The sequence below is a fragment of the Macrotis lagotis genome, unplaced genomic scaffold, assembly GCF_037893015.1.
Source record: "Macrotis lagotis isolate mMagLag1 unplaced genomic scaffold, bilby.v1.9.chrom.fasta BILBYCTG019, whole genome shotgun sequence".
Classification (NCBI taxonomy): domain Eukaryota; kingdom Metazoa; phylum Chordata; class Mammalia; order Peramelemorphia; family Peramelidae; genus Macrotis; species Macrotis lagotis.
The window spans coordinates 649,578-675,984 of record NW_027421926.1 but is presented as its reverse complement, the minus strand read 5'-3'; the positions used below and the strand labels follow the sequence as shown (position 1 = coordinate 675,984).

General features: G+C 35.4%; 1 pseudogene; it reads right to left on the bottom strand.

The window, feature by feature from the left end:
* Positions 1-8,131: 8,131 nt before the first annotated feature.
* LOC141504012 (estrogen receptor beta-like) overlaps positions 8,132-26,407 on the bottom strand; it is a 28,281-nt pseudogene continuing 10,005 nt past the window's right edge.

The window sequence follows — 26,407 nt, the reverse complement described above, 5'->3', positions numbered from 1 at the left end:
AAGATTATATCAAGGTTCTGACACCACCAAAGAATGTAATGAGACCAATGAAATAACTGACAAGAATGCTCCCTGAGTATCTTAGAGGGGAAAATATCATAAAACTATTGATGCAAATGCACACAGCATTTAATAGGTAGTCTCACTGTAAATGTTCTCTTTTTTGTTAAGGATTGTTGTTGTTGTTGTTGTTGTTGTTGTTTTGCAAGGCAAATGGGGTTAAGTGGCTTGCCCAGTGCCACACAGGTAATTAAGTGTCTGAGGCCAGATTTGATCTCAGTTACTCCCGACTCCAAGGCCGGTGCTCTATCCACTGCACCATCCAGCCGCCCCATAAATGTTTTCTTAACTAAATAGACGTGCAAGAAGGAGGGAAGAGAGTAAGCATTTATATAATGTTCTAGATACTGTACTATGCATTTTTACATCTATCTCATCAATCCTCATAATAACCCCGAGAGACTGGTGCTACTGCTATTCCCATTTATAGTTGAAGAAACTGAGGCAGATAGTGATTAAGTGACTCACCCAGGGTCACAGGGTCTGAGGCTGGATTTGAACACAGGTCTTCCTGACTCCAGGCTCAAATACTCTATCCACTGCAGCCATAACTGCCCAGATACTACACTAGTTATTCTTTTGGAAAATACTAGTTGAAAGGAATGAAGATAATACAAAAACATATTTTTAATTCTTTATATCAAATGACCTGGTCTCAAATTTTGTTTCTGTTATTTACTACTTAGGCTCAGTATCTTGGCTAACTAGAACCCTACTTTCCTTTGATTATAAAATAAGAGTGTTGAATTGGATGACATTTAGTTCTCTTACAATTCTAAATGTTATATTCATGATTATACAATAAAAAATTTGTATAACTGGGATTCAAAAAGCCAGCATATAACAAAAAGTTTTCTGACTATAATTAAGTAGATGACAAGCACCTGAACTTTCAATGTAGATTTTCATAAAAAACATGACTCTGGACAAACTGCCTTTCCAGAAAAGAACTAAGAAGACTGGCCTATCTGACCACCCCTCAGCAGATTCAATTTTTCTTTCTTCTTTCCCCCTCAACAAACATAAGAGGAGGGCATTATAAGTCCTTATACCTCAAGAAGCTAGCCATTACCTAGAGGAGAGCACTCCTCTGCTAAGCAAAGCTGATTTAAAAATTAAGATTTAATTTAAGGATATCTATTCATTTTGCCAAGCAAATTATACTTTTCTTCTATGAAAAGTAAACTCCCTTCCTTAAAAAAAGAATTTTAGATGCATTGATTTAGATATACATTTCAAGAATGAATTTTCTGCATAATATAGGGTGGAATGGCATTACTAAATATGGAAGTAGACTTAAAGGTCAAATTACAAAAGATAATAATGCAACTGATTGAACTGCATCAAAAAGCACATGCCAGAAATTATACTAGGATATTGTCTGAATGCATACACAATTTTTAGTAATCATGGAAGGTAGCAGCATTCTCCCTCCATACTCACATAATCACAAATTTAGCATTGAAAGGGACTTTAGAGATAATATAATTCAATTCTCTCCTCTTATTCCCATTTTTTATTTAGAATTTTTGAAGGCAAATGGGGTTAAGTGGCTTGCCCAAGGCCACACAGCTAGATCATTATTAAGTGTCTGAGGCCAGATTTGAGCACAATTACTCCTGACTCCAGGGCTGGTGCTCTATCCACTGCACCACCTAGCCACCCCTTATTCCCATTTTGCAAGGGAGGAATCTGAGACTTGGCCAAAGTCCTAAGTCCCAAGTGCCTGGGGTGGTATTTGAACCAAACCAGTTTAGCATCCTTTTCCTTAAAACCCAATGCTTCTAATCTGAAGGGTATTTGAATAATCTATATTGAATATCTTGCAAAAGTAATTTGGATTTTGCCAGGCATTGTAGTACATTCTTATAATCCCGCTCCTGGAGTGGCTGAGGTTGATGGATCTCGAGCTTTGAAATTCTGAGCTTTGGTGAATCAAGTTGACCAGGTGCCCAGACTAAGTTTGACAATGATAAGGGTGGGATGCCAAATGCACCTAGGTGGGAAATTCTAGACTGGTTGAAACAGGAGGATCATTTGAAAAAAAATGTATTATGGATTTAAAATCAAGAAACATGGAAAGGGGAAGGGTCCTTAGCCATCATTTGGTTCTGCTCTTCCATTATACACATAGTTGGTACAACTGTGTGACCCTGGGTAAGTCACTTAACCTGTTTACCTCAGTTTCATTATCTGTAAAATGAGCTGGAGAAGGAAATGGCAAATCACTCCTAAATCTCTATCAAGAAAACCCCATTGATGGAAGCCCATTATGTAGATGTAAAAATGAGTTCCAGAGAGGTGAATCAAATTTAATCAAGCATCACACAACTAAATCAGGGGTAGACAGAACTAAAAGTTGAGTCTTCTGAATCCAACTAAAATGTTTTGTTCCATTACACCACACTTGTAAATAAAAATGACTTTCTGAGGTTGTTATTTCCTAGTCTGTCATGATTACAACATGTTGTGGTGGCCCTTGTGACAGGGAAAACACATTCTTAACCTGATTTATCCCGCTGAAGGAAAACAGGCAACAGGGACAAGATGACTAATTCTGCTGCACCTTTTTCTAAGGCCAGACTTTCTCCTAACCTGGACTGTAACAAAACTAGTATCTACTAGTATTTCCCTACAGCACTGAGCCAGGTTCACCCTCCTCCTTGCTTCCTGAGAGAAAGATCTCTAAGAGTAACATAGCCTCAGGATATCTGTTTCCTTGATCTAACTTTCTGGTTACTTATGATCATATAAAGTCCCAGCCACATGTGCTCAATCATCTTGATAGTAAATTTCTGAAGCTTTTGTGTCTTCCATCTTATCTATCCTGACAACCAGATGTATATTCATAAAGTGGGGGGGGGGGGCAGAGAAGTATCAGTATCCAACAAAGCTAAGTGCCACTGTCTCTTTGCTGTGCATCCTTGCTATAATTAGGGCCAAGTAAACCTCCTTTTGGTTAACTGTTCAATGACTTGTGATTTGTTGTTGTTGAGTATCTAACTCTCTGAGACACAATTTGGAGTTATCTTGGCAGAGATACTTGGAGTAGTTTGCCATTTCCTTCTCTAGTTCATTCCACAAATGGGAAAAATAACTTGCTCAGGGTCACACAGCTGGATATGAACTAGTGACCATCAACTTCTGATTCCAAATCCAGCACAGCACCTAGCTGCCCTCCACTGGTAGGTACCGGACATCAATATTTTCATTGTAGAGGTGCAATGCTGGACTGGAATAAAATATTCATAAATCATTTCATTCCAATGTAGAACCTTCACCAAGAGAAGGTGGTAATGGAGCTACCTTCAACATAGAAAAGGATCAAAGTTCAATAGGATGTATCTCATTATACTATGTCACAGGTGATGTATTAATAGGAAAAAAAGTATTGAAAAGAATGAGAGACAATTTCTAGTTAGGACCTGGGACCCCACAAATGTACCAAACCTCCAATAGAGCAATGTGATTATAGCATGGTGGGGAAGGGAAGAAAAGATTTGTCTGAGTGGGAGGCTTGGGGTAGTAGTGGGGCAGGGGGAGCATGGTATATGAGCCTTGGCTGTCCCGGGGGAGAAAAATACTAGAGAACATATTAGAGGGACAAGGGCAAGCAAGACAACCTACTTCCTTTGTAGAGTTTGCACAGATCTCTAATGGTGGTGCTTAAAAGTGTCAACAGTCACTGACATTCCTTCCACATGTTACCTAGAATATATTCTTTATACAAATTGACAGAAAGTCTATCTTAGGCAAAGAGGAGAGAAATGATAAAAGAGATGAGGAGGCAGAAGGGCAGCTACAGCCATGTACCAGTGATTTGATTTTTGCCCAATCTCTCAACTTCAAACTCTTCTGCAAAATAGGGATAAGAACATTCACTCAAGCAATGTCAGAGAATTGTTACAATTCAATGAGTTGACTCCTATGAACATGTTTTAAAATTAAAAAAGCCCATAAAACTATAAGTTACCATTATTAATGGCCAAAATACACAACTAGACAAAAGGTTTGATCTCACACCAATGAAATATGTTATATGTTTTAATCTCCATCACTCTCATTTTCCACCAACTTTAAGAGTAAAAAAGGGAAAAAAGTATTTTTTTTAAATTAAGGTTTCCTCTGTAACTTCATTTCTACAGGAATATATCAGACCTCAGCAATAACAGTCTGACAAAAGGAGAACAAAGAAAAAACCTATTCCAACAGTGTGGAGTCAAGAAAAATCATGCAAGAATGATTCAAAAATGAATATGTAGTTTCAAATGGTCAAAAAATAACAATTTAAAGAAAATATTCCCAGAGGGAGCCTGTGGAAATCTTGGAATTTTTTTTCTTTTTATCATTGACAAGTTCTATTTTTACTAAGCAGGAGGAAGAAAACAGAAAGAAATCATTTCTTTTCATGTCTAGTTAAAGTAGCCAGATGAGTTCTTACATGTTCCCTTCTCCTATTGTAGGAGACATTTTGTTGGTCCTTGTACCACTGTTAAAGATTCATCTACTTCTCTGCAAGGGGAACTGTTTTATGAATCTATTCTGCTTTTAAATCTTCCCCTTCCATTCCCAAACTTAATATTTTACTTATAATTTTTTTCTGAATTTGCATTTAGAAACTGATCATTCTGGTCTAGAATTTTCTTTTCATTTAACAAGAATAGAGAAATTTTAAAGTTTAACTATACTCCAATGAATATGTATCTTTGTTAAAGTAAGTGTCCACATTGGCACAGATCACAATCCATCCAGGCTTGCTTTGGGGACTGGCACTATTAATCCTCCATGTTCCTCCCAACATGCTAAAAGGCTTACTTCCTAAAGAATCTGGGATCTAGGGCTTTTTAACTTCCTCATTTCTGTTACCACACAATCAATTTTGAAATCAGGCTTTCCTATTCCCACTCCCACTATTGTCTTTTAGTCAACAACCATTATAATTTTTCTGAAAATCACATGATTCACCAGGAAGAAAGCTGGTTTTAAAGAGTTGTTTTTTTATAAAAGCAAACAACTTGAAATCATTAGAATTATTGTGATATTTCCTAAATATGATCAAACACAACCTTTTCTTCCTGTTCATTCATGTGTATTACGTGACTAAGATGGACCAAACTACTAAATAAGTGTAATTTACTATCTAGGATTTCTTTTTAATTGCCTGTAGCAAACCCACAAAGAATACACTTTGAATCAAGGTCTCTTTTATATGAATTTCTTTTAATCTTTTTAAAGGCTTGAATTATTTACTCGATGGTCAGGAAATATTCATCTGCCTTTTTAGGTGAAGAAAAGTTTGGGTTAAAAAAAATCAGCCATACAAAAAATAGAAAAGATTTAACAAACAAAAAAAATATCAGAGGAGTTTCAGTGACTCAGTATGAATCAGTAGCATGATATGGAAGGTGATAAAAATAGTCATGATCAAACACCATGACAGATAAAAAATGGCAAAGAGAGGTTCCATAAGAAAATGTTAGGACTTGGTCATTGTTCATTCTTTACCATGTATGAAATTGCTATCTTCATTAAAAATAAGAGACTGGAACCAGAAAATTTAACTCAATTGGAAAAGACATTGCCATGACCAAAGCCCATTGACCAGTATAGATCTCTAAAGTTTGCAAAGTGCTTTGCCTTTATGATTTCCTATGAGGTCCCAAACAGCTCTGAAATAGATACCATTAGCATTATTTCCCCCTTACAAATGGGAAAAACTCACAAGACTTGACTTCAGAAGTTAGCAAATAGGTATCTCAACCAAAAATTGAACCCACCATTTCTTGACTTTTGCTCTTTGATAGGAAATAGTCAATTTAGAAGATAACATAAGAATTTTAATTTAACACAACACTATAAATTACCAAACATTCTCATTAAGCATTAACATCAGGCAATAACAAAGTTTTTGAATACCTTAGAGGAACACTCCTCTGGAAATGATTCAGAAGAAAACAAAATTTGGGTCCATAGACCTGAGTTTCAATCCCTTTGCTTACCTCTGTGTCCTTGGGGAATTCAAGATCTCAGTTTCCTCATTTGTTACATGAAAGCATTAGACTGAACAACCTCTGATTTTAGTTTTGACTTTAAAACTATGATTCCTGTCATACACACACACACACACACACACACACACACACACACACACACACACACAAAACACAACAATAACAACAGCAACAATCAGATTCTCAGACTCTTCTGTAAAATTAATAAAGTAGCAATTACTAAACATTTTTAGATGATGGTTTATCCAGCATAGCACAAAGAATCATTTTCTTACAAATATTCTACTAAGAAAAGATTAGTCTTTCAAATTAGGTTCCTATTTATAGAAATATGTCATTCAACAACAGTGACAATAGATCATCTTTTAAGGTCTCTTGTGTGATTTTTAATACATGCATGAAAGACATTTCTTATAAGAAAACCAATATAGAAGTATATTTGTTCCATCAAATCAGATGTCTAATTATAGTCAATAGATAGTAATTACAGTTTGATCTAATATTCTCAGCACCTTTCAGTCAATTGTGTGACTAAATATGTGATCCTATTTTTAAAAGCTTGTCTATTCCCTCCATATACCTTTATCAAGGATGTCCCTGATAAATATGCAAAATTTTCACATATTTTATAGAAATGGAAAAGGAGATATATGGGATAAATAGCTCATATTTTCTTGATTGTATTTTTTCCACAGCACTAAATTTCTGTCTATAATTGTTCCATACTGTTATCATACCAGCCCTCATATTCTGTAGTGTCACTTTCTACTTCCTTATGAGTCACAGTAGGGCATTGTAGTGTTGATGTGCAAATTACAAATGTACAAATGTAGACATTTGATGGAGAAAAAGTGTGTTTACAGTTATTAGTTCCTCATATTCCACAGATGTGAAAAATTAAATTTGAGCAGTTTGAAAGCTATGATTTCCCCATCATTAAAAAAGACAAACATTGAAGGACTACTTCCTTTTTATTGCTATTGGCTATTACCAACCAACAGCCTCAGAAGAATGTCACTGAAAGACAGCCCCTCCAAGTTTTAAGACAGTCTTAATTATATAGAAATAGGGGAAAGAATTGTTTAATTTTGAATGACTTTTTGGAAAGGATGATGTAGCTGAACAAGCAGTCTTAAATCCTATAATTACATAATAACATAGTCAGGGGGTTGAAGTGTGGCATGAGGGAAGTCACCAGTGAAAGGATGCAAAACAAGGTATGTCCATGGAATCGTAGTTCTACCAGTTGTGCTGAAGAACCTGTGTTTTGTTTTTTGACATGTAAGAGGCCAAGTGGAATCCCACCCCATGGACTTGGTTGTGATTCTTTGGAACATGCCATTTGGAGAGGCACTTGAAAATTCAATCCTCAATTCTCCCCAGGCACCTGAAACATTTTTGGAATTGGGGAATAGGACTGATGTGCCAATTGCACCTCCACTTCATTTGCTGAAGACAGTCAGGAGTGTTCTATCAATTCAAAACATTTCTACTCTCACTCTCAAGCTGTGAACCTCTTAGAGGGATAGCAGTCGAGTGAGACAGAGTAAGTTGCAGGTAGAGACATGGATCATTGTAGCCATGGGTAGAAAGCAGCAAGAACCAACTAGGAAACTAAAAGGATAAAAGAACTATCCATATTCAGTCACATAGGTAGCTAGTAAGGCAGAGATCTGGAATTCAAGCCCGGTCTCCTTTTCCTAAGTCCCACTGACCTGATTCTCCCAGTGATTCATTTATACTATGAGAATTCTACATGGAAACTAATACAACGTTTTCTATTTTAAAAAGGAAGAAACAGGTTCAAAGTTAGTAAAAGGTTTGTTCATGGGTCACATACTAATTCCAGAACTGGAATCTAATCCTCCTAATGGACTCCAAGTCTGGTACTAGCACACTTCATCTCAAGAAGCCAAATATGTAAACCCACACCACTAAAGGGAATCTTCTCCCTCTCTGCAAGTTCTTTCCCTTCTCAGGACAAACATGCTCAGGTCTCTCTTATGCTAAAGAAGAAAAGCAAACCAAAACCCCTTCCTTTTACCCTGATATTTCTAGGCTATAGTTAGCTTTATCTGTTCCTATTATCCTGAATATGCATTAAAATAAATAACAGCCATTAGAATCTCTGATCTAGTCAAACAGTACATATGCTTTGTTATTATTTTTAAGTTGATCTGTTTAAAAAAATATTCAGATGAATCTGTTCTCTCAAAGAAACATTGCACAATGTAGTAATACTTTTGTTGTTATTTTTTTATTTTAACATTTAAAGATTATGTAAAAACCAGTGAAGGCAATATTTTGTATTGACTTTGATGGAGGAAATTCCCTTTATGCTCTTTCATTGAAATTCCCTTTATCCACAACAGGCCCCTGAGCTGCAATTTTTGATCTCTGAGAGCTGCATGGAGCATTGTTAGATTAAGTGACTTGCCTATGGTCACATAGCCTATGTGCTCAGAGCTGGTTTTTGAATCCATGTCTCTTGACTTTGAATGTGGCTCTCTGTTCAATGTCTGTGCCTTCCTCCTGGAGGATAAATGAGATTCAACCACCTAAGACAGAGCAATAAACAGGTCTGTGACATTTTAAGACTCCTCCTATCATGCCATACTGACCAATTTTATTACCTACTTCTGAATAACAGTGAATGAATTCATATTTGATTCAGGAAGACAAATGACTATAGAAATTGTGCTAGAATGCTGAACAAACCTCAAAATCAATGCCAAAGTAAACCCCCCCCAAAGTCCTACCGGGAATTTTCTTGGCCCATCCAATCATGTGAACCAATTAATTATCAGCAAGTTTGGTCAATGACATCATCATGTAGGCTTCGGTAAATGGTTTGTTGGGCAGACTCACAAATACATTAGGTGGCTCTGCTTCCAGGAGAGATAGCACAAACTGCTCAGAACTCAGAACATTCATCAGCAGCTCTTTCACTTGGGTTACATTTTCACTATTTGTCTTTGCTTTGCTAAGACAATTCATTTGCTCATCTGCATTCCGCTGCCTTTGGATAACTTGATACCCACAGCGTTCTCTCCGGGAACCTATAGATGGGTGGGAAAGGGAAATATTAATAAAATGCTTTGCCTCTATTTTCTCCTGCCAACACTAAGCATATCCCATTCCCCTAGGTTGGTGAACCAGTGGTTAATTATCTGCAGAATTGAATATCCATTCTTCGTGTGTGTGTGTGTGTGTGTGTGTGCGCGCGCGCGTGTGTGTGTATTATATATTATTAATACATTATATGTAAAATAAAACATATATGATGTATGCAACATCTGATATATTTTCACACATCATATATTAACATAAATATGTAATATTAATGTATAATTTAATAATATGATATTTCACTTGAAATTATATATTACATATAACTAGTGTGCCTATAATATGCATATTACATAGTTTCATATTATATAACATATGCATATGCAGAAAGAATGATTCCATCTCCCAAGTTAAAATTTATTTTGCTTATGACTACTTACTATTTTATTCTGTTATCAGTTTTTAAAAGGTAAGAAAAAGGAAGGGAAAAGAAAAATACTGGAGGAGAAATGGAGAAATAGAAGGAACTAGTTACTTTCACATAAATGGATTGCTAGCCTTATGCTTTTTGGTCTCCTGCTCCAAGTTCTTCCCCACCTTACTTCTCTTCATGGGCCTTCCTTCCTTGTTTCCCCCTTTCCATATATCTCTGTTTCTTTTCTCTACTGCCAGAACTTTTACAAATGATGAAATTGATTCAAACAGTATAAGTGACTTGCCTGGGGTCACACAGATAAGAAAGATCTAAGGCCAGATTTGCACTCAAATATTCCTGATGCCAAGCCTAGTGCTCTAGCCATTGCACCTGCCCCGAACTCTTTGTGTTTGTGTTCAACCCTCCTTCACCCAGCTCAGATAAGAATGAAGTTCATGAGATGTCTTTTATCCTTGTGCTCTCCTCCATATATTTTCATTATCTTCATTTATGCCAAAACAGTAAGTTCCTCCTGCTTCTTTCTTATTCACTCTCTGATATATTTCTTTTCCCCTCCCTTGCTTTCCCCTTTTAAAACCAAAAACAAATAACAAAAATCACATTTACTACTTTTGTGACCTTAGAAGTCCCTTGATTTCTCAGTCTTAGTTGGCTCACCTGTAAAATGAGGGGGTTGGATGTAATGATCTATACAGTCCCTTTCAGGTCCAAGTCTATCTCCTTATGATGCATCCTCCAGATTCTAGGATAAATCTAATTAATTTCAATAGAGACAAAGTTGTGAGGGGGTAGCACAGAGGGCAGCTTAACCGATCCAGGACAATAGGCTTTTGTTTAGACTATTTCCTACAATAAAAACCTCTACTACTTCACAACATTGCAGTGTTAGAAAGTAAAGGTATTGATTTTCAAATCCCCTTCTGATTCAAACATTTATTAAATGTTTATTATATACCAGGTTTATACATACAAGAGAGGAATGAAGCAGAGACTCCCAAGGCAATCATTCCAAGGGGTCAGGAGTTAAAACGCAACATAAACACAGAAATGGCTTCACACACTTACTGTGTGACCCTGGGCAAGTTGCTTAACCTCTACCTACCAGAGTTTCATAATTTGTAAAATAGGGGTTATAATTGCAACTAACTCCCAGAGTTGCCAAGATAAAAATGAGACTGTAATTGCAAAATGCATAGCATAATGCTTGTCACATAGTAAGTGCTATATAATCACTAATACTGATGATGATTGTTATTGTTATTATTATTGATGTTCTTTGTAAGCTTTAAGGCACTATATAAGAGCTCTCAATACTAATAATTTTTATTAAGTAAATAAAAGGTAGCTTTAGGCAGGAAAGATTATTCACAGCTGAACTGGAGTAGAGACAGCCTAGGCACAGGATGGCACCTGACATGATTCTTTTTTTAAGATGTTATTTATTTTCAGTTTTACAAATTTTCCCCCATTTGTGCTACCCTCCTCCCACCGCCCACAAAAGACATTCTGTTAGCACCTGACATGATTCTTGAAAGCAACTAGGAATTCCAAGAATCAGAAATGAGAGGTAGTTAATTCTGAGTACATAAGACTATATTTATGTTCAGAGTGGGAATATAATAAAAATGAAAAGAAGAATAGATAGCATTTTAAGGAAATTTACCAATGTCTTATCCTTTAAAGAACACATTTTAAAGATAAAGGAGACTGAGATAGACAGAGATTAACTATTTTGCAGAGGACTAAAAGTCCAACTCCTAAGTCTTTACATGGTCTACAGTTACCTCCATTTTTTTCTATCTCTTGCTGCTAGCTTTGTTGGTATTAATTAGATGTGTTGATGATTTGTGTGAGTTTATTTTATATCCTACAACTTTGCTAAAATTATTAAGTGATTCAAGCAGTTTTTCAGTTGATTTTCTAGGATTCTATAAATATAGCATTATTATCATCTGTGAAGAATGAGTTTTGTTTCCTCATTTCCTATTCTAATTCCTTCAATTTCTTTTTCTTCTCTTATACTCTTATCCTGAATACAGCAATGACAATGGGCACCCTTGTTTCGTCCCTGATAATATTGCAAATGCTTCTAGTTGATCCTTGTTTTATATATATAATGCCTGCTAATGGTTTGATACATTTCCTTTTAAAAAACACTGAAATACAGACCTAAAAGTGATATTTGTAGGGTGGTTTTTATATCCTTTTGGATATACTTCCAAATTGCTTTACATAATGGTTAAGTCAGTATACACCTTTACCAACAGTGCATTTGTGTCTCAATTTTCCCACATTCACTCCAACAGTTTTCACTTTCCTTCTCTTGTCATATTAGCCAATCTAATAAATGTGGGGTTATAGCTCAAGGTTTTTAAATTTTCATTTCTCTAGTCATTTTTGGTTACAAACATTTTTCATGACATTATATATAGCTTTGATCAAAAATTGCTTAGTCACATCCTTTGACTATCAATTGGAGGATAATTTGTCCTCATAAATTTGACAGAATTCTCTATATATATTTTAGATGAAATGTTTATATGTCTATAAAATTTCTCCTCAATTTTCTGCTTCCCTTCTAATATAGATTTCATTGATTTTATTCGGACAACTACTTTATAATATAACAACCAAAATTATCCATTTTATTCTTCACTATTATCTTTAACTCTTGTTTATTCATAAATTATTCTCTTTAACTCTTGTTTATTCATAAATTATATTCTTATACATGTATTCAATTCTATGTTCCTCAAATTTTCATGTGATGTCTCCCTTTTTCTCTAAGTCACATATTCATTTTGACCTAATCTTGGAAAATTGTTTAAAATACTGGTCTGTGCAAAATTTCTGTCAAACTCTTTTGCAGTTTTCCCAACAATTTTTGCCAAATGCATTCTTATCTCCAAAGATTAAATATCTTTATGTTGGTCAAATACAAGGTTACTATAATAATTTACTATTAGTTTATCTACTATGTCCCACTGATCTGCCTTTCTATTCCTTAGCCAGTACAGATGATTTTGATAATTACTACATTATAAGACAATTGAATGTCTGATACTGCCAAAACCCTTTTCTTTCTATCTTTTAAATAATCAGTTCCTTTGATATTTTTGATTTATTCTACCAAATGAATTTTATTATTTTTTCTTACTCAATAAAGAAATTTTTGGTAATAGAATGGGATGGTAGATTGGTTTAGATAGAATTGTCATGTTTATTATGTTGTCTTTGGCTAATCATAACAACTAATATTTCTCCATTTATTGAACTCTGACTTTCCTTGTATAAAAAGTTGTTTATGTTTATGTTCATGTTGTTCCTAGGTTTGTCTTGCAAGTGTAATCCTAGATATACTTATTCCCAGGGCTGGACCTAGAAGGATCCAAGTTCAAATCCAACTTTAGACACTTAACACTTACTAGATGTGTGACCTTGGACAATTCACTTAACCTTGATTGTTTAGCATCCAATCAACCTGATCCATATCTGGCCACTGGTCCCAGATCCAGATGGCTCTGGAGGAGAAGGTGATGTTGGGGACTTAGCACAGCACCCCCCCCACCACCACTTAAATCCAATTCATCTGCTTGTCATGACATCATCTACCTGGCATGGTCTACTTCAAAAACAAAGGATAAAGATCAATCATGACTGGATTAGAGGGTGACTAGGTGTCTCAGTAAATAGAGCACCTGCCCTGGAGTCAGGAGTTCAAATCCAATCTCAGACACTTAATAATTATCTAGCTGTGTGGCCTTGAGCAAGACACTTAACCTCATTGCCTTGCAAAAAAAACAAACCACAACTGGATTAGAGCTTAGAGTTTACCCAACTCCAGAGACCACTGGCATGACAAGAATTCAGGGAAGATTTAGTAGGTAAATATGACTGGAAAATAAAGTGTGTAAAAGAGAGAAATATGAAATGAGACTGAAAAAAATAGTTTGGAGTCAGAGCACTATGTGCCAAACTAAATTATATGCATTTTATCCTAGAGGGATAGATTAGGAAAGATGTGAGGAAAAGAGGAGGAAAGAAAGTAATATAGTCAAGCCTTTAGACTGCACTACTTCAGACAATCTTATTTTGACAGTTGGGTGGAGGTTAGATTGGAGAAGGGAAACTAGAAGTCAGAAAACCATTAAAAAACACATTTGGCTTTAAAGGGAAAGAAACAGTATATTAGCTTAAGGGGACAGCAGACCCCAGAGAAAATTTTCCCTGTGTTTACTCTTTTTTTAATGATAAAGGAGACCTAAGACTGTTTATAGACAGAAAAAAGAATCAGTGGAGAATCAAAAAAATTGAAGATGCATGAGGGAGGAAAGATGATTATTGTTTACAAGGCCATAAAGTAGGACTTGAAAATACATGATCAAAGGCACATCTGCAAGGGTTAGCCTTGGCAGGGAGGAAAGCTCCTTGTTCAGGGATGAGGTCAAAAAGATAACAAGAGATTGTGAAGTTGAAAGAAAGGAAACTAAGGGATTTCTTACTGGATAATCTGTGGTCATGGGAGTCAAGAAGACTTAGTTTTAAACACTACCTCTCATGCTTAACCATATAACCTTAGATCATTTCCACAAATCTCCCTATGTCTTAGTTTCCTTATCTGTAAAAGTGAAGATAATACTTGTATCTAATTCAGGCACAAATGAGATTCATTTATATAAAGGATTTTACAAAAAATGAAGGTTTAATAAAACTGTTACTGTGATTAATGATGATTAGAGCTATGTCAGGCATTAGAGATCAATGTCCAGTCGTCTCATTTTAGAATTACAACTCTGTGAACAAAACATATATGTAAAATTTTTCCATCATGGTAAAAATCAAAAAAATCTTCAGCAGGATTATCACTTAAAAGGAAATTCATCAAAATAAGGAAAGAATCTAGTTATTGGAACTTAACTTAGAAAATGGTTTTAAAAAAACACATGAGATCCTTTTTATGCATTTCTTGTACCTGTCTGACTTATATCATAGTATTCCATTTTAATTAAGCACCACAGTTTATTTATCCCATTTTGTTGGGCATCCAAGTTACTTCTAGCTTCCCCAGGAACAAGAAAAACTGGTATTAACCATCATGTTTGGCTCAGGCTTTGTTTTTGGTAACACTCTCATTGTATATTTTGAACAATACTGATGATGTCTTAACTGCTAAATGAAACAGCCTCTTCTCAGTTACTACTCCTTTTGGCCTTTTTATTCACCTTCTTTTGGTGTTGTTCAGTCTTTAAGTCATGTTCAATTCTTTGTGACCTCATTTGGAGTTTTCTTGACATAGATATTGGAGTGGTTTGCCATTTCCTCCCCCAGGATATTTTACAGATGAGGAAATTAATGCAAGCAAGATTATGAGACTTGCCCAGAGTCACACATTTAGCATATGTCTGAGTCTTCCTGACTCCAGATCTGGCATTCTTATCCTTAGTCACTTTCTACCCTGGTGACATACTTCCTGAGTTCAGATCCTCTCTTTTGAATTCTATTTGCGCATTTCATCTCCACTTGAAAATCAAACAGCACACCTAAAATCAAATTGATTTTTTTCCTCTTAAGGTATTATCATCCTTCCAGTCACTTAGCTAGGTAAGCTTAGAAAGATTACTGATTTTTGCCTATAATTCACTGCCCATATCCGGGCAATCCCCAGGTCTTATCAATTTTATCTCTAAAGAGATAGCCCTGCCTCCTTACAGAGCTCCCATCATGTATCAGGCCCTGACCCTCATTTATTTGCGAGCTCCTTAAGGACCAGTGTCATTTGCTTCTTTTTGCCCAGTGCCTCTAATAGCCTTCTCCTTGATGCTTATCACATTAAAGTTCTATCATTGTCATTGTCCCTCTTGAAATCATCCCACAGACACAAAAATAATACACTCTTTAGATTGTATTTAAAGTTGTCTGTTTTTTTGTTTTTTGTTCTTTAGCAAGGCAATGGGGTTAAGTGGCTTGCCCAAGGCCACACACCTAGGTAATTATTAAGTATCTGAGGTTGGATTTGAACTCAGATCCTCCTGACTCCAGGGTCAGTGCTCCATATACTGTGCCACCCAGCAGCTACTTAAAGTTTGTTTTTAAAGCCTACCACTAACTTATTCTGACTTCTCTTTCCATAATGGATTTTTTTTTTTGCCTTCAACATGTATTATGGGATCATAGACAATGTCTTAACATTTATCACCTCATACCTAGACTATTAGTCCTTGTTGCTGTTGTAGCCTGCTGGCTAATCCTCCCTACAATTCTTTCCCCACTCCATTCCATTCTCCACTAGCTATCAAATTCATCTTTCTAAGTTTGATCATGACAACCCCTATTTAATCAACTCCAGTGGCGCCCCATTGCTTCCGAGATCACATAAAATCTGCTGTTTGATTTATAAAGTCTTCCATAACTTGGCACCTTCCTACATTCCCTATCTGCATATACTTTACATATCCCCATGTGTTCTGGTATCCAGAGACACTAGAGTCCCTGGGGGCTCCATCTCCAGAGATTGAACATTTCTTCTCCTGGAATCTCTCCAGTTTCAAGCCAGAAATTCTCTTCTGTTCATCTTTATGTCCCAGATTCCTTGGTTTGCTTTCATTTCCAGCTGAAATGTACTTTCTTCAAGAAGTCTTCCCCAACCCTCATTAATCCTGGCATCTTCCCTTTGTGATTATCCTCAACATATCTCATCTATATCTTGTTTGAGCAGCTAAGTGGTGCAGCTGCTAGAGGGTTGAGCTTAGAGTTTAGGGAGATCATCTTACTGAATTCAAATCTGACCTCAGACACTTCCTAGCTGCGTTATTCTGGGCAAGTCACTTTAAACTGTATGCCTCATTTTTCTCACCTGTAAAATAAGTTGGAGTGGGAAACAGCAGCCCACTCCAATAAAGAAAACCCAAATGGGATCTCAAAGAGTCAGACAGAACTAAAAATGACTGAACAAAAAGATCTTGTTTGTACATAGCTATTTATATATACATGCTATTTTCCCTTTACCTGAGAGCAGGGACTGTATTTTGCTTTCCTTTGTACTCTCAGTACATGATACTTAGGGCTGGCACATAGTGTATGCTTAATAATTGCTAGATGACTAGCTGAGCCTCAGTTCACCCATTTGCAAAACTGGGATAATAATGACAATAGTACCAACCCCAGGGGGCTATTGACAGGTTCACATGGGAATGCACACTTGAAACTTCAAAGTCCCATATAAATGACAATTATAATAATTCACAAATTCTGATCCAGGCAGAAGGGACCCTTAGCTAGTCCCAGAACTAAATATCTCATCTCATCTCCAACCTCTACACATTTTGTTCAAATTGTTCCCCAGGCCTGAAATATGCCTCTGAAAATCTTTGCCTTTTTCAAGGCTCAGCTCAGGTATTGCCTATCCTGTGATCTTCCCTCTACCCACACATGTTAACAGATTGTAAGATCCCAGAGAGCCGGGATTTGGGGTTTTGACTTTAGATGCCTCATCACCTAGCCCAGTACTTTGCAGTTAATAAGTAATTGATTGAATATGCATGACTAAACCAGTCTTAGACATTTCCTGGCTGTGTGACCATGGGCAAATCACTTGAATTCTGATCACCTTAATCTACTGAAGAAGGAAATAGCAAATCATTCCAATAGCTTTTCCAAAAAAATTCATGGGCAATAGGATTCATAAGATGACAAGAGAGATGGACATAACTAAACCACAACATGTAGAGGGATATGTGGGATAGGGGGGAATGAGAAGGAAAATAAAGGAAAATTATTCTCAAGGAGGAACTCCACGCCATTGGTTGATAGTCAAAGCAAAGAGTATCTCCTTTCATCATGGAATCACATTGAAAGATTTTGAATAACTTCACAGAAATCATCCACAATTCTCCCTGCCTCTACTTTCTTAGATTTGACCAAAATCCTGTGAAATCAGTGATGAACCAAAATATTTTTGGACTCATGACAATTAATGTACCCTAGCTACCATTTCTCCTCTTTCCATCAACACTGGGTCCATTTGCACTGAATTTGCTATTTGATAAACTTTTGATTTCATTAAATTTGAATTCAGTTACCTGTAGTATAAAAAAATTAGTTAATGATATGGCTATACAATTATATATTTGTATATAATACATAATTATATTAGGCAAGATAATTATATGCTCACCCAGGAATATATAATTATATTGTTAATGTTAATATAATTATGTTCTCATATAATATACAATTAATACAAGTATAATCATATATTCATATAATTTAAAATATTTTAGATAATATGTTATACATGATTTGGGATAAAATAATATAGTTAATAAATATGTCTTGGATGAATAGAATGCAATAAACATGGAAGTAGGTTCACCACATTTCATCATTCCAACTTCATGACATTTCCAAAGTCTAAAAGCCTGGCAACTTTTGCACCGATTCTTATCAATTGTGCATTGATCTGTGGCTCGACAAATATAATTATTATGTCCTATTACAAAATAGAAAAAAGGAAGTTTATGGTTGCAATTGTTTGTTTATGTGCCTTCTGGTGAATATCACTGGTAACATAGCACAGCTGAAACTCTTTGCTCTCTCTTCCTGCCAGATAAAAGACCAAAAACCTTCTGGTAATGAAGGATTACCCTTGAGGTATCATTGGAATCAAAGGAAAACATTTAGATTCAAAGATCAAGGCCATTTTGTGTATCTCACTATTCTTGACTGTTAATAAGCTAACCTAGATTACCCATTCCCTGCCGCTACATTCCTTTTTTATTCTGAAAAATTGGTGCAATTAGAAATTTCTCTTGAATTTATTCAGACATGAAACTAAACTGAGATAGCCATGCAACAGCTTGTGCTTTTGTTTATCTAGCTTTCCCTGCTTTCTTCTTTATAGAATTAAAAGTGCGCCTTTGTATGTGTGTCAGAAAGCCCACAGCATTCAGATAAGGGGCAAACAAAAAAGGATATATAATTTTTGCACTCTTAAATAAAAATTAAGACTGGATGCCTTAAATGGACAATTTGATGTGTTGTAGATAAACTGCCTCTTTGAAAGAGTGCCCAGCTTTATGATCCTTGCTTTGAACTGCATAGTAACAATATCACTAATGATAATTAGGTTTCCAGGCCAACCCAAAGAAGCCTAGCAAAGCCCACATGTCCATTAAATGAAATATTAATGGGATGATTTCAACTATACCTAACTACTATTTATAAAATTGTTTCTATGAGCGAGTCAATTAACATTTATTCAGCACTTGAAATATGTTGGGGCACTGTGCTAAGAATTGGGGGTGCAAAGAAAGTCAAAAGAGTTTATTGATTTTCCTTGTACCCCCAACACTTAGCGCACTTCCCTGACCTCTAAGTATTTTAATGAGGGGGACAACACACAAATACTACGTACAAACAAATTAGAATGTGATAAATTGGAAATATTCAGCTAAGTGGGCATTAGAATTAATGGAGATAGGAAAGACTTCCTGGAGAAAGTAGGATTTTAACTGAGACTTGAAAGAAGCCAGGAGGAGAAGACCAGGAGGGATAGAAGCAGTAAACTGGTTTAAGACAACTAGAAATAAGGTTTAAGACAACTAGAAATGAAGGGACAAGTCAGGCCATGAAGGGCTGTGAATAACCAACAGCGGGGTTTATATTTGATCCTGGAGACAACAGGGAACCAACCACTGGAGCTTACTGAATAGAGGGGTGGCATGGTCAGACCTGCACTGTTGGAAGGTCACTTTGGTAGCTCAGTGGAGGATGAACTGAGATGGGGAGAGACCCATGGCAGGGGGTTACTGCAATAGTCCAGTCATGAGATGATGAGAACCTGCCAGGATGGTGGCAGGTCAGAAGACAGGAGCATCATATGTGAGAAGTGCTACAAAGAGTAAATCAATAGCCATTTGCAAGACTGGATATGGGGAATGAGAGAGGCTGCAGTGTGGTGGGTGGCAACAAAATAACTGGGGAGCTGCTGGTACCCTCACCAGAAAAAGGAAAGTTATTGGGGGAAAGATATGAATTCAGTTTTGGATACACTAACTTATTCGGTTTGAAATAGGTCAAGATGCGGTTCTAACAGGAGCACTTAAATAGACTTCTTCTTCCCCATTAGATAATGAGCCTCTTGAAGGTTGGGGTTGTTTTAAAGCCTTTTTTACCCACAGGACTTAATCAGTGATTGGCATATAGCAGGTATTTAATAAATGTTGGTACCGTGATTTCTCTGAATAAAAGGCAGCAGCTGTCTAGATCAGTCATTCCCTTGGTTACCATTTCCCTAGTTGTGATCCCAGTCACTTAAAAAGAGGTTCTTTGGGAAAATTTTGGATTGCAGCTATTTTTCCTTTAAAATATTAAATATTATTCTCTAAGAAACATTTCATGTGCCAACTTTTCCCATAAATTACTCACCCCAGACATAGAAAGTGTTGGAGTTGGAAGAGATAGAGAAGATCCTCTAGTCCAATACCCTCATTTTACAGATGAGGAAACTGAGGTAAAGAAGGGCAAAATTACTAGTCAGTGGAAGGGAGAGGCAGGATACAAATCTAAGCCTTCTGATCTGAGGACCAGTGCTCTTTCTACTACTTTGCCTTGTTTTCCTATGAAGTTGATTCAAAAAATTCTATTAAATACCACTAAAGACTTTGAGATTATTATGGCATAAGACCCAAATTTAAAGATGCTCTCAGACATGCGCCAATTGTGTCCCTAGACAAGTTACACCCTCTCTCAGTTTTCTCATCTTTAAAATAGCATCTATTGCCCACTGTTATTATGAGGAGAAGCAAGAAAATATTTTTAGGGGCAGCCAGGTGGTACAGTGGATAGACCCTGGAGTCAGGAGGACTTGAGTTCAAATCCACCCTCAGATACTTAAAAATTGCCTAGCTGTGTGATGCTTGACAAGTCACTTAATCTCATTGCCTTAAGTGAAAATTAAAAAAGAAATCAAAAGAAATCATTTTTAAAGTACTTTGTGAACCTTAAATTGTTTGGTAAATCTTGGCTATTACAATCTCAAAGTATTCAATTCCTACTTTGGGAAATGCTACCTTAGAAGTTGAATTTTGGAACAAAAGCCACCCAAAGAAATTTCAGGCAGCTTGCTGGCCTAGACTTTTATAGTTAGGTTTCTGGACATGTAGCCCTAATTCTGTGAATGGATATTTCTAAATTGGTGGCTATAAACAAAACAGCTGCTTCATTTGGGTAGCCAATAGCAATTTCTGAAGACAGAGGAAAGATACTCAAAAGATTTTCAAGGACAAATTACCGTGGTCTCACCATTTCTAGAGAAAAAATGATTTAATTAACAACTGAATTATATTAATTTAATTTTATTTTATTAACTTAATTATATTAATTTAATTTTAGTAACCACTGATTCATGAAAGTGATTTGTGATTAATTTTCATCACAAGCTCAAAAATATGCAAAATTTAGATAATGCATCTAATAGATCATTGTTATCACTGAATGATTGTTTTTTAATCTAATTTTTTCTTCCAAAGCAAAGGAGAAAATATACTTCAGCATAGTTTCTTTTCTAAAGAAAACAGAAAAAATTCACTTTTTTAAGTAGAAGAAATTTCACCAGGGTTACCACCCTAGTTCTCTTCATGCACAAGGCTTAACAAATATATGGTGAATACTTCCTCAAATGTCTCCTTACCCTCTTCGCTCCTTAACTTTTCTTGTACTTTTCTGAGTATATATAAATGATAAAATTTAAACTCAGATGGTGAGGGATAGGCCTAGGATGAGGCCTTGTACAAAGTATGCACTAATTAAATGATTAAAATGAAATAGTCTTCAAAAGTTCTCTGAAATAAATCAAAATCAATTTAGATATAGAGGGTCTTTATTGTCTTTCCCTGATTCTACCACGTAAAGAATTGGTGTTTTGGAGTCATTAGGAAAAAAACAAAAATAAAAACACCAGAAAAGTTAATTACTCTGCTACAGGTTTAGTCACTACAGTATTTTAGCTAGTATTTAATCTTTACCACAGAAAATGCTACACCAATGGCCTGACTACCTTGTTTGAATGTCAAAAGTACATTTTTCTAAAAGATCATTTTTCAGAAAGTTCATACAAGACAGGCACTCACATGGCAGTCAGAAGAAGGACACCATCAAGGTCTCTCTGAAGAACTGAGAAATTGTTGTGAAACATGGGAGACACTGGTGCAGGATCACCTAGCATGGTTTGCTCACATCAAAGATAGGCCTGTGCTCTATGAGCTCAGCAGAATTATAGTAGCTTAAAAGAAATACGAGGAGTGCACATTTAGAGACTTCTCCACTTCAGATATTCAAACATATTATTTGTTCCTGATCTGTTGTAAAGAGTCTGAGTTTGTATTGATGTGATCAGCCGCAGTTGGACATACTATACCTTGACCCCAATGAAGTTTGAGACAACTACTATACATTTAGCTGACAAACATGATTATAATTGAAAATTCTGCAACTTCCCTTTGAAATATAAACATAATTCTACTTCCTTCTCTAGAAAAATTGTGAAGCTTTTAAATCTCTCCCAGAATTCTGAAAACCATTCATGATAACCCTCACTAGTTTTTTAAAAAATATTCTACAATGATAACCCCTCCCAAATAATTCATTTAAAAATTATTAGAAAGAAAAATAACATGGAGAGTTCAGAGGAATAGAGTTTACAAAGCAGCTCACACAATAAAGTTCATGACATTACTTCTGGAAGAAAGTCAAATACATGAAAGAACATCTGACAAAATCACATTTGCTAGAATTACATTGAGAAAGGTTTAACAAAAGAAAATGCACATTTTGGGGGGAAAGGTTCATTTAAAAAATAAGGTGAAGAATGTATTAAGTTCATTAACTATTTTATTAACTATAATTTCTTTTTATGTCAAGTTTTTCTTATAATAATTGTCTATTTTCTGATTATCATTCTTCTGAGTCTTCATTCTCAAACTTTCCAGAAAAGTCAGAGAAAGAAGGGTGTGAAAAAAAGGAATGAATTAGTCCTATAACTTCATCTTTAGCATCTCTCCCTTCTTCATTCTACTTCTGTCGCTCCTATATACCTCAATTTTCCCATGTTCAACTAGTTGCTGATTAATCTTTAAATTAAAACGTTAATTTGGTAGTAGTAAACCCTTCTATTGTCTGGACACCATCTCTTGGTTCCAGTACAGGCAGTGTAGGGGCACAAGAATTAGCAGAGATGAGCTGTTAACAGTCTTGGCATTCTAGTCGCTGGGTAATAGCAAAATAAGAGTGAGAACTTCATTTTTATGTGTTAATGATATTTCTCTACATAACTCTCAATTCCCAAGGACTCCTAAACACACTAAAAAGCATTCTCTTTTGTAAATAAGAGGAGTTAAGCAAGTTAAAATACAAAACTGAAAACATATGCCTCATTCCACATGTCTGGTCAGCCACATTTCTGTTAAGAGGCGTGCTTGGAGTGGAATTTTACAAAAAATTCTGTAGGAACAGAGGGAGACTGACAAAAGTAGATGGAAAGCAGAATGATTGCTGTAGTTATAACTGAAGGCAAAGATGGAGAAGAATAAAAGGGAGATAGAAGTGGCTTAATGCATAGGCAGATTAGATCTGGTCACCTACATAATATGATGTTGAATATCAAGAACTCAATGTCAGGAATAGTTTATGCAGCAGGTTTTATTTTCTTAGGTAAAATGCATTCTCTTTAAATCTGTAGATTTGATGCCTTATCACCAATTATGTAAACCTCAGAGCAGGACTTAATTTCAAATTCATTTGCTTCTTGACAGCTAGCTGACAAAGAAGTACTGAAATTAATATTAAAAATTTTCAGGGAAAATATGAAGGGTAATTTTTGAGTAGCTAAGTAGAAGCTAGCCTAAAGTAAGAATAAGAGGTTAGTGAGAGAATAACAAAATGAGAAGACACTGAAGAAAATCCACTTTACACTTTACCCTCCTTATCTGAAGCAACACAAGGAAAATTAAAAAAGTTTTATAATAGAATAGATCAAAAGACCTGAATTCTAGTCCATTTACTATTAATTTATCTCTTAAAGGTTTAGTTTCCTCATCTACACTTTGGGGAAATACTAGTATTATCTATCTTATAGAACTAAGGACTTACAAAAAGAGTTTGCTAAAATTTTTAATGCAGTTTTAAGTTATTTAAAGCAGCCCTACAACATTTGGGATGCCCCATAGAAATGTGAGTTATCACTTAGTGTAAGAAAGGGAGAAAAAGGAATAGATTAGATAAGAGATGATTGGTTTAAAGCAACTATACATCATTTAAATTTTAAATAAAAAGATAGAGGGGATATCTCTGGATTTTGAGAAAAAGAAAAAATGTTATTTCAACAAGCAGAAAGGTGAGATGGAAGTAAACAGTAAAGGAAGAAATAGTAAAGGATAGTCTACAAAATGGGATAAAAAAATGACTAGTCCATTGCTAAAAATGTTTCATGGCTAAATAATTTGCTTCAAAGGCACTGAATGCTACATAGATTATTGGAAAAACTGACTTTTTCTCCAGAAAATGGGCATTTCCCATAACCATTCCATTGAGATCTAATCTATGATTCTTATTCTTGTTAATGATTATAAAATAAAAATGTCTCAAGGAGAATCATGCCATATTATTAAGTCTTCCCAGCCTTGTTCTTGATCTTCTGGACTTCAGAATCATAGTTCTGCTGTTTCACTCTAGAGCTTTACTTAGTGACTGGAGCCTCTTCACTCTGGAAGCCTATCACCTCTATATCCTGCTGACCATGGAATAGCCTCTACAAGGCTCACCCCATTCTTCCATTTCCAATTCCCTCAGAAGCCTCCACTTTGTGAAGGAATCAACCATGCCTTCCTGGCCCTATTACTAATGTATGTTCCCATGTGTTGAAAAAAAAAGTTATATTCTCTTTCTCTGACTATCCCTTGTTTTCCTACATTAGAATGTAATGGGGGGTAGCTAGGTGGCTCAGTGGATAAAGCACAAGCCCTGAAGTCAGTAGTACCTGAGTTCAAATCCAGCTTCATACACTGAATAATTACCTAGCTGTGTGGCCTTGGGCAAGCCTTGCAAAAAGAAAAAAAGAAACTTAAAAAAAAAGTATGTAATGGCATGGACTATCTTTTCTGTAAGCTTCTATTTGTATGCCCAATGCTTAACACAGTTATCTGGCACATAAGAAAGTCTTGATTTGTTTTTTGCTCCCTTAAATCAATGTTTCCCAAAAGAAAAATGAATTTGAGGTTGTCTGAGAGTTGAAACAAATCTTTCTTTTCATAGATTGTCTTTAGGTTTTCCTAAGGAACAATAATCTCTATTAATATCATATCTCAGGAAGACAAAAATTGGAAATACTTGTCATCTTTCATATTAAATATGTCTCCTTACATAATTTAAATTTCACCAGCCCAAGGAGACTCCATCTCTTGAATTTCTGTGCCATAAAGACTTAGTTGAAAGATTTTATGAAACCACCTCTGCAAAATTATTTATAACAAATTCTGGAAAAACCAAACCAAAACAACAAAAATATAGCTACTGATGTTTTCCTACCTTGAATGCTACTTTTAAAGAATGCTTTACATCCTTCACATGACCACACACCACAGTGGTAACCAGAAGCATAATCACTGCAGACAGCACAGAAGTGGGCATCCCTCTTTGAGCCTGGGCTATTGATAATGGGGCTGATTCCATTGACTTTTCTTTTCACTGACTCTCTAGTGGCAAAGAAATATTCATTAGAAAAAAAAATCAAAGAAACAATATTTTTAATATCAGTAAGAAAAATATCACAAAAATTCACTGTCATTTTCCTTGCTTCTTTTTCTTTATTCTATGAATTTCATTGTCAGCATTTTTCAGTGATGATTGTGGCAAAAGTTTCAGTCAATCTGAGATATATGTGAACACAAAGAATGGATGAACTCTTGGAACAGTCATAAAGTCAGTGGGTTTGTGCCAACTGATTCATATTGTGTAAATACATCATTAATAGTCGTTATAATTATGGCTTTCCTTATGTCGTTTCATAAGGCAGTTGATGAAATACACAAAGACTAGACAAGTATCTTCTGTACAATAGTTGCAGAATTGGTCTTATTCAAAATAGAGTAAGAGGTTATTTTGCTTCAATTGCTACAATAATTCCAAGGGGAGCAAAAAGAGACTTTTCTACACTCTGCAATTCACCTCATTAAAACTTTTTTAATACTTAGCATTCTTTTAGTAGAGATAAAGTCTTTTAATTAATAACTACAGAGAAAGCTTAAAATAACAATAACCTCAGGAGAGGTAACCTACAAATGTAAATTATGGAAAACATGATATATTGAAAAAGAGACCAAAATTTGTAATCAGATACCTGGCTTCAAATTCTAGTTCTGATACTTCCTAGCTATATGAACAAACTAATCTCTTTAAGCCTCAGGTCACTCATCTGAATGAGGATAATAGTCAGGGATACGTTGGAGGCAGCTCAAACAGGTTCATGATAAAACCAACCTTTAAGTTTTAAGTGTGAGCATTTACATCTGAAAAATGAACAGATGCTACAAATTAGGACTTGACTTGTTGTTGTTGTTGTTGTTGGCTATCTAGACTTAAGAAAGTGATGAAAAATATAATAATGCAAATTAAACTTAAAAGTGTAATAAGTTTTTGTGGGATTTTTTTTTAATTTGGAGAGTTAGTTAAATATTTATCAGCCCACTGTTGATAATAATACTTTCACTGATAATGTCATAGAATTATTGTGTGGAAAGAATTCGACAAACCTCAAAAAGCTACATAAATTTATTTTTAT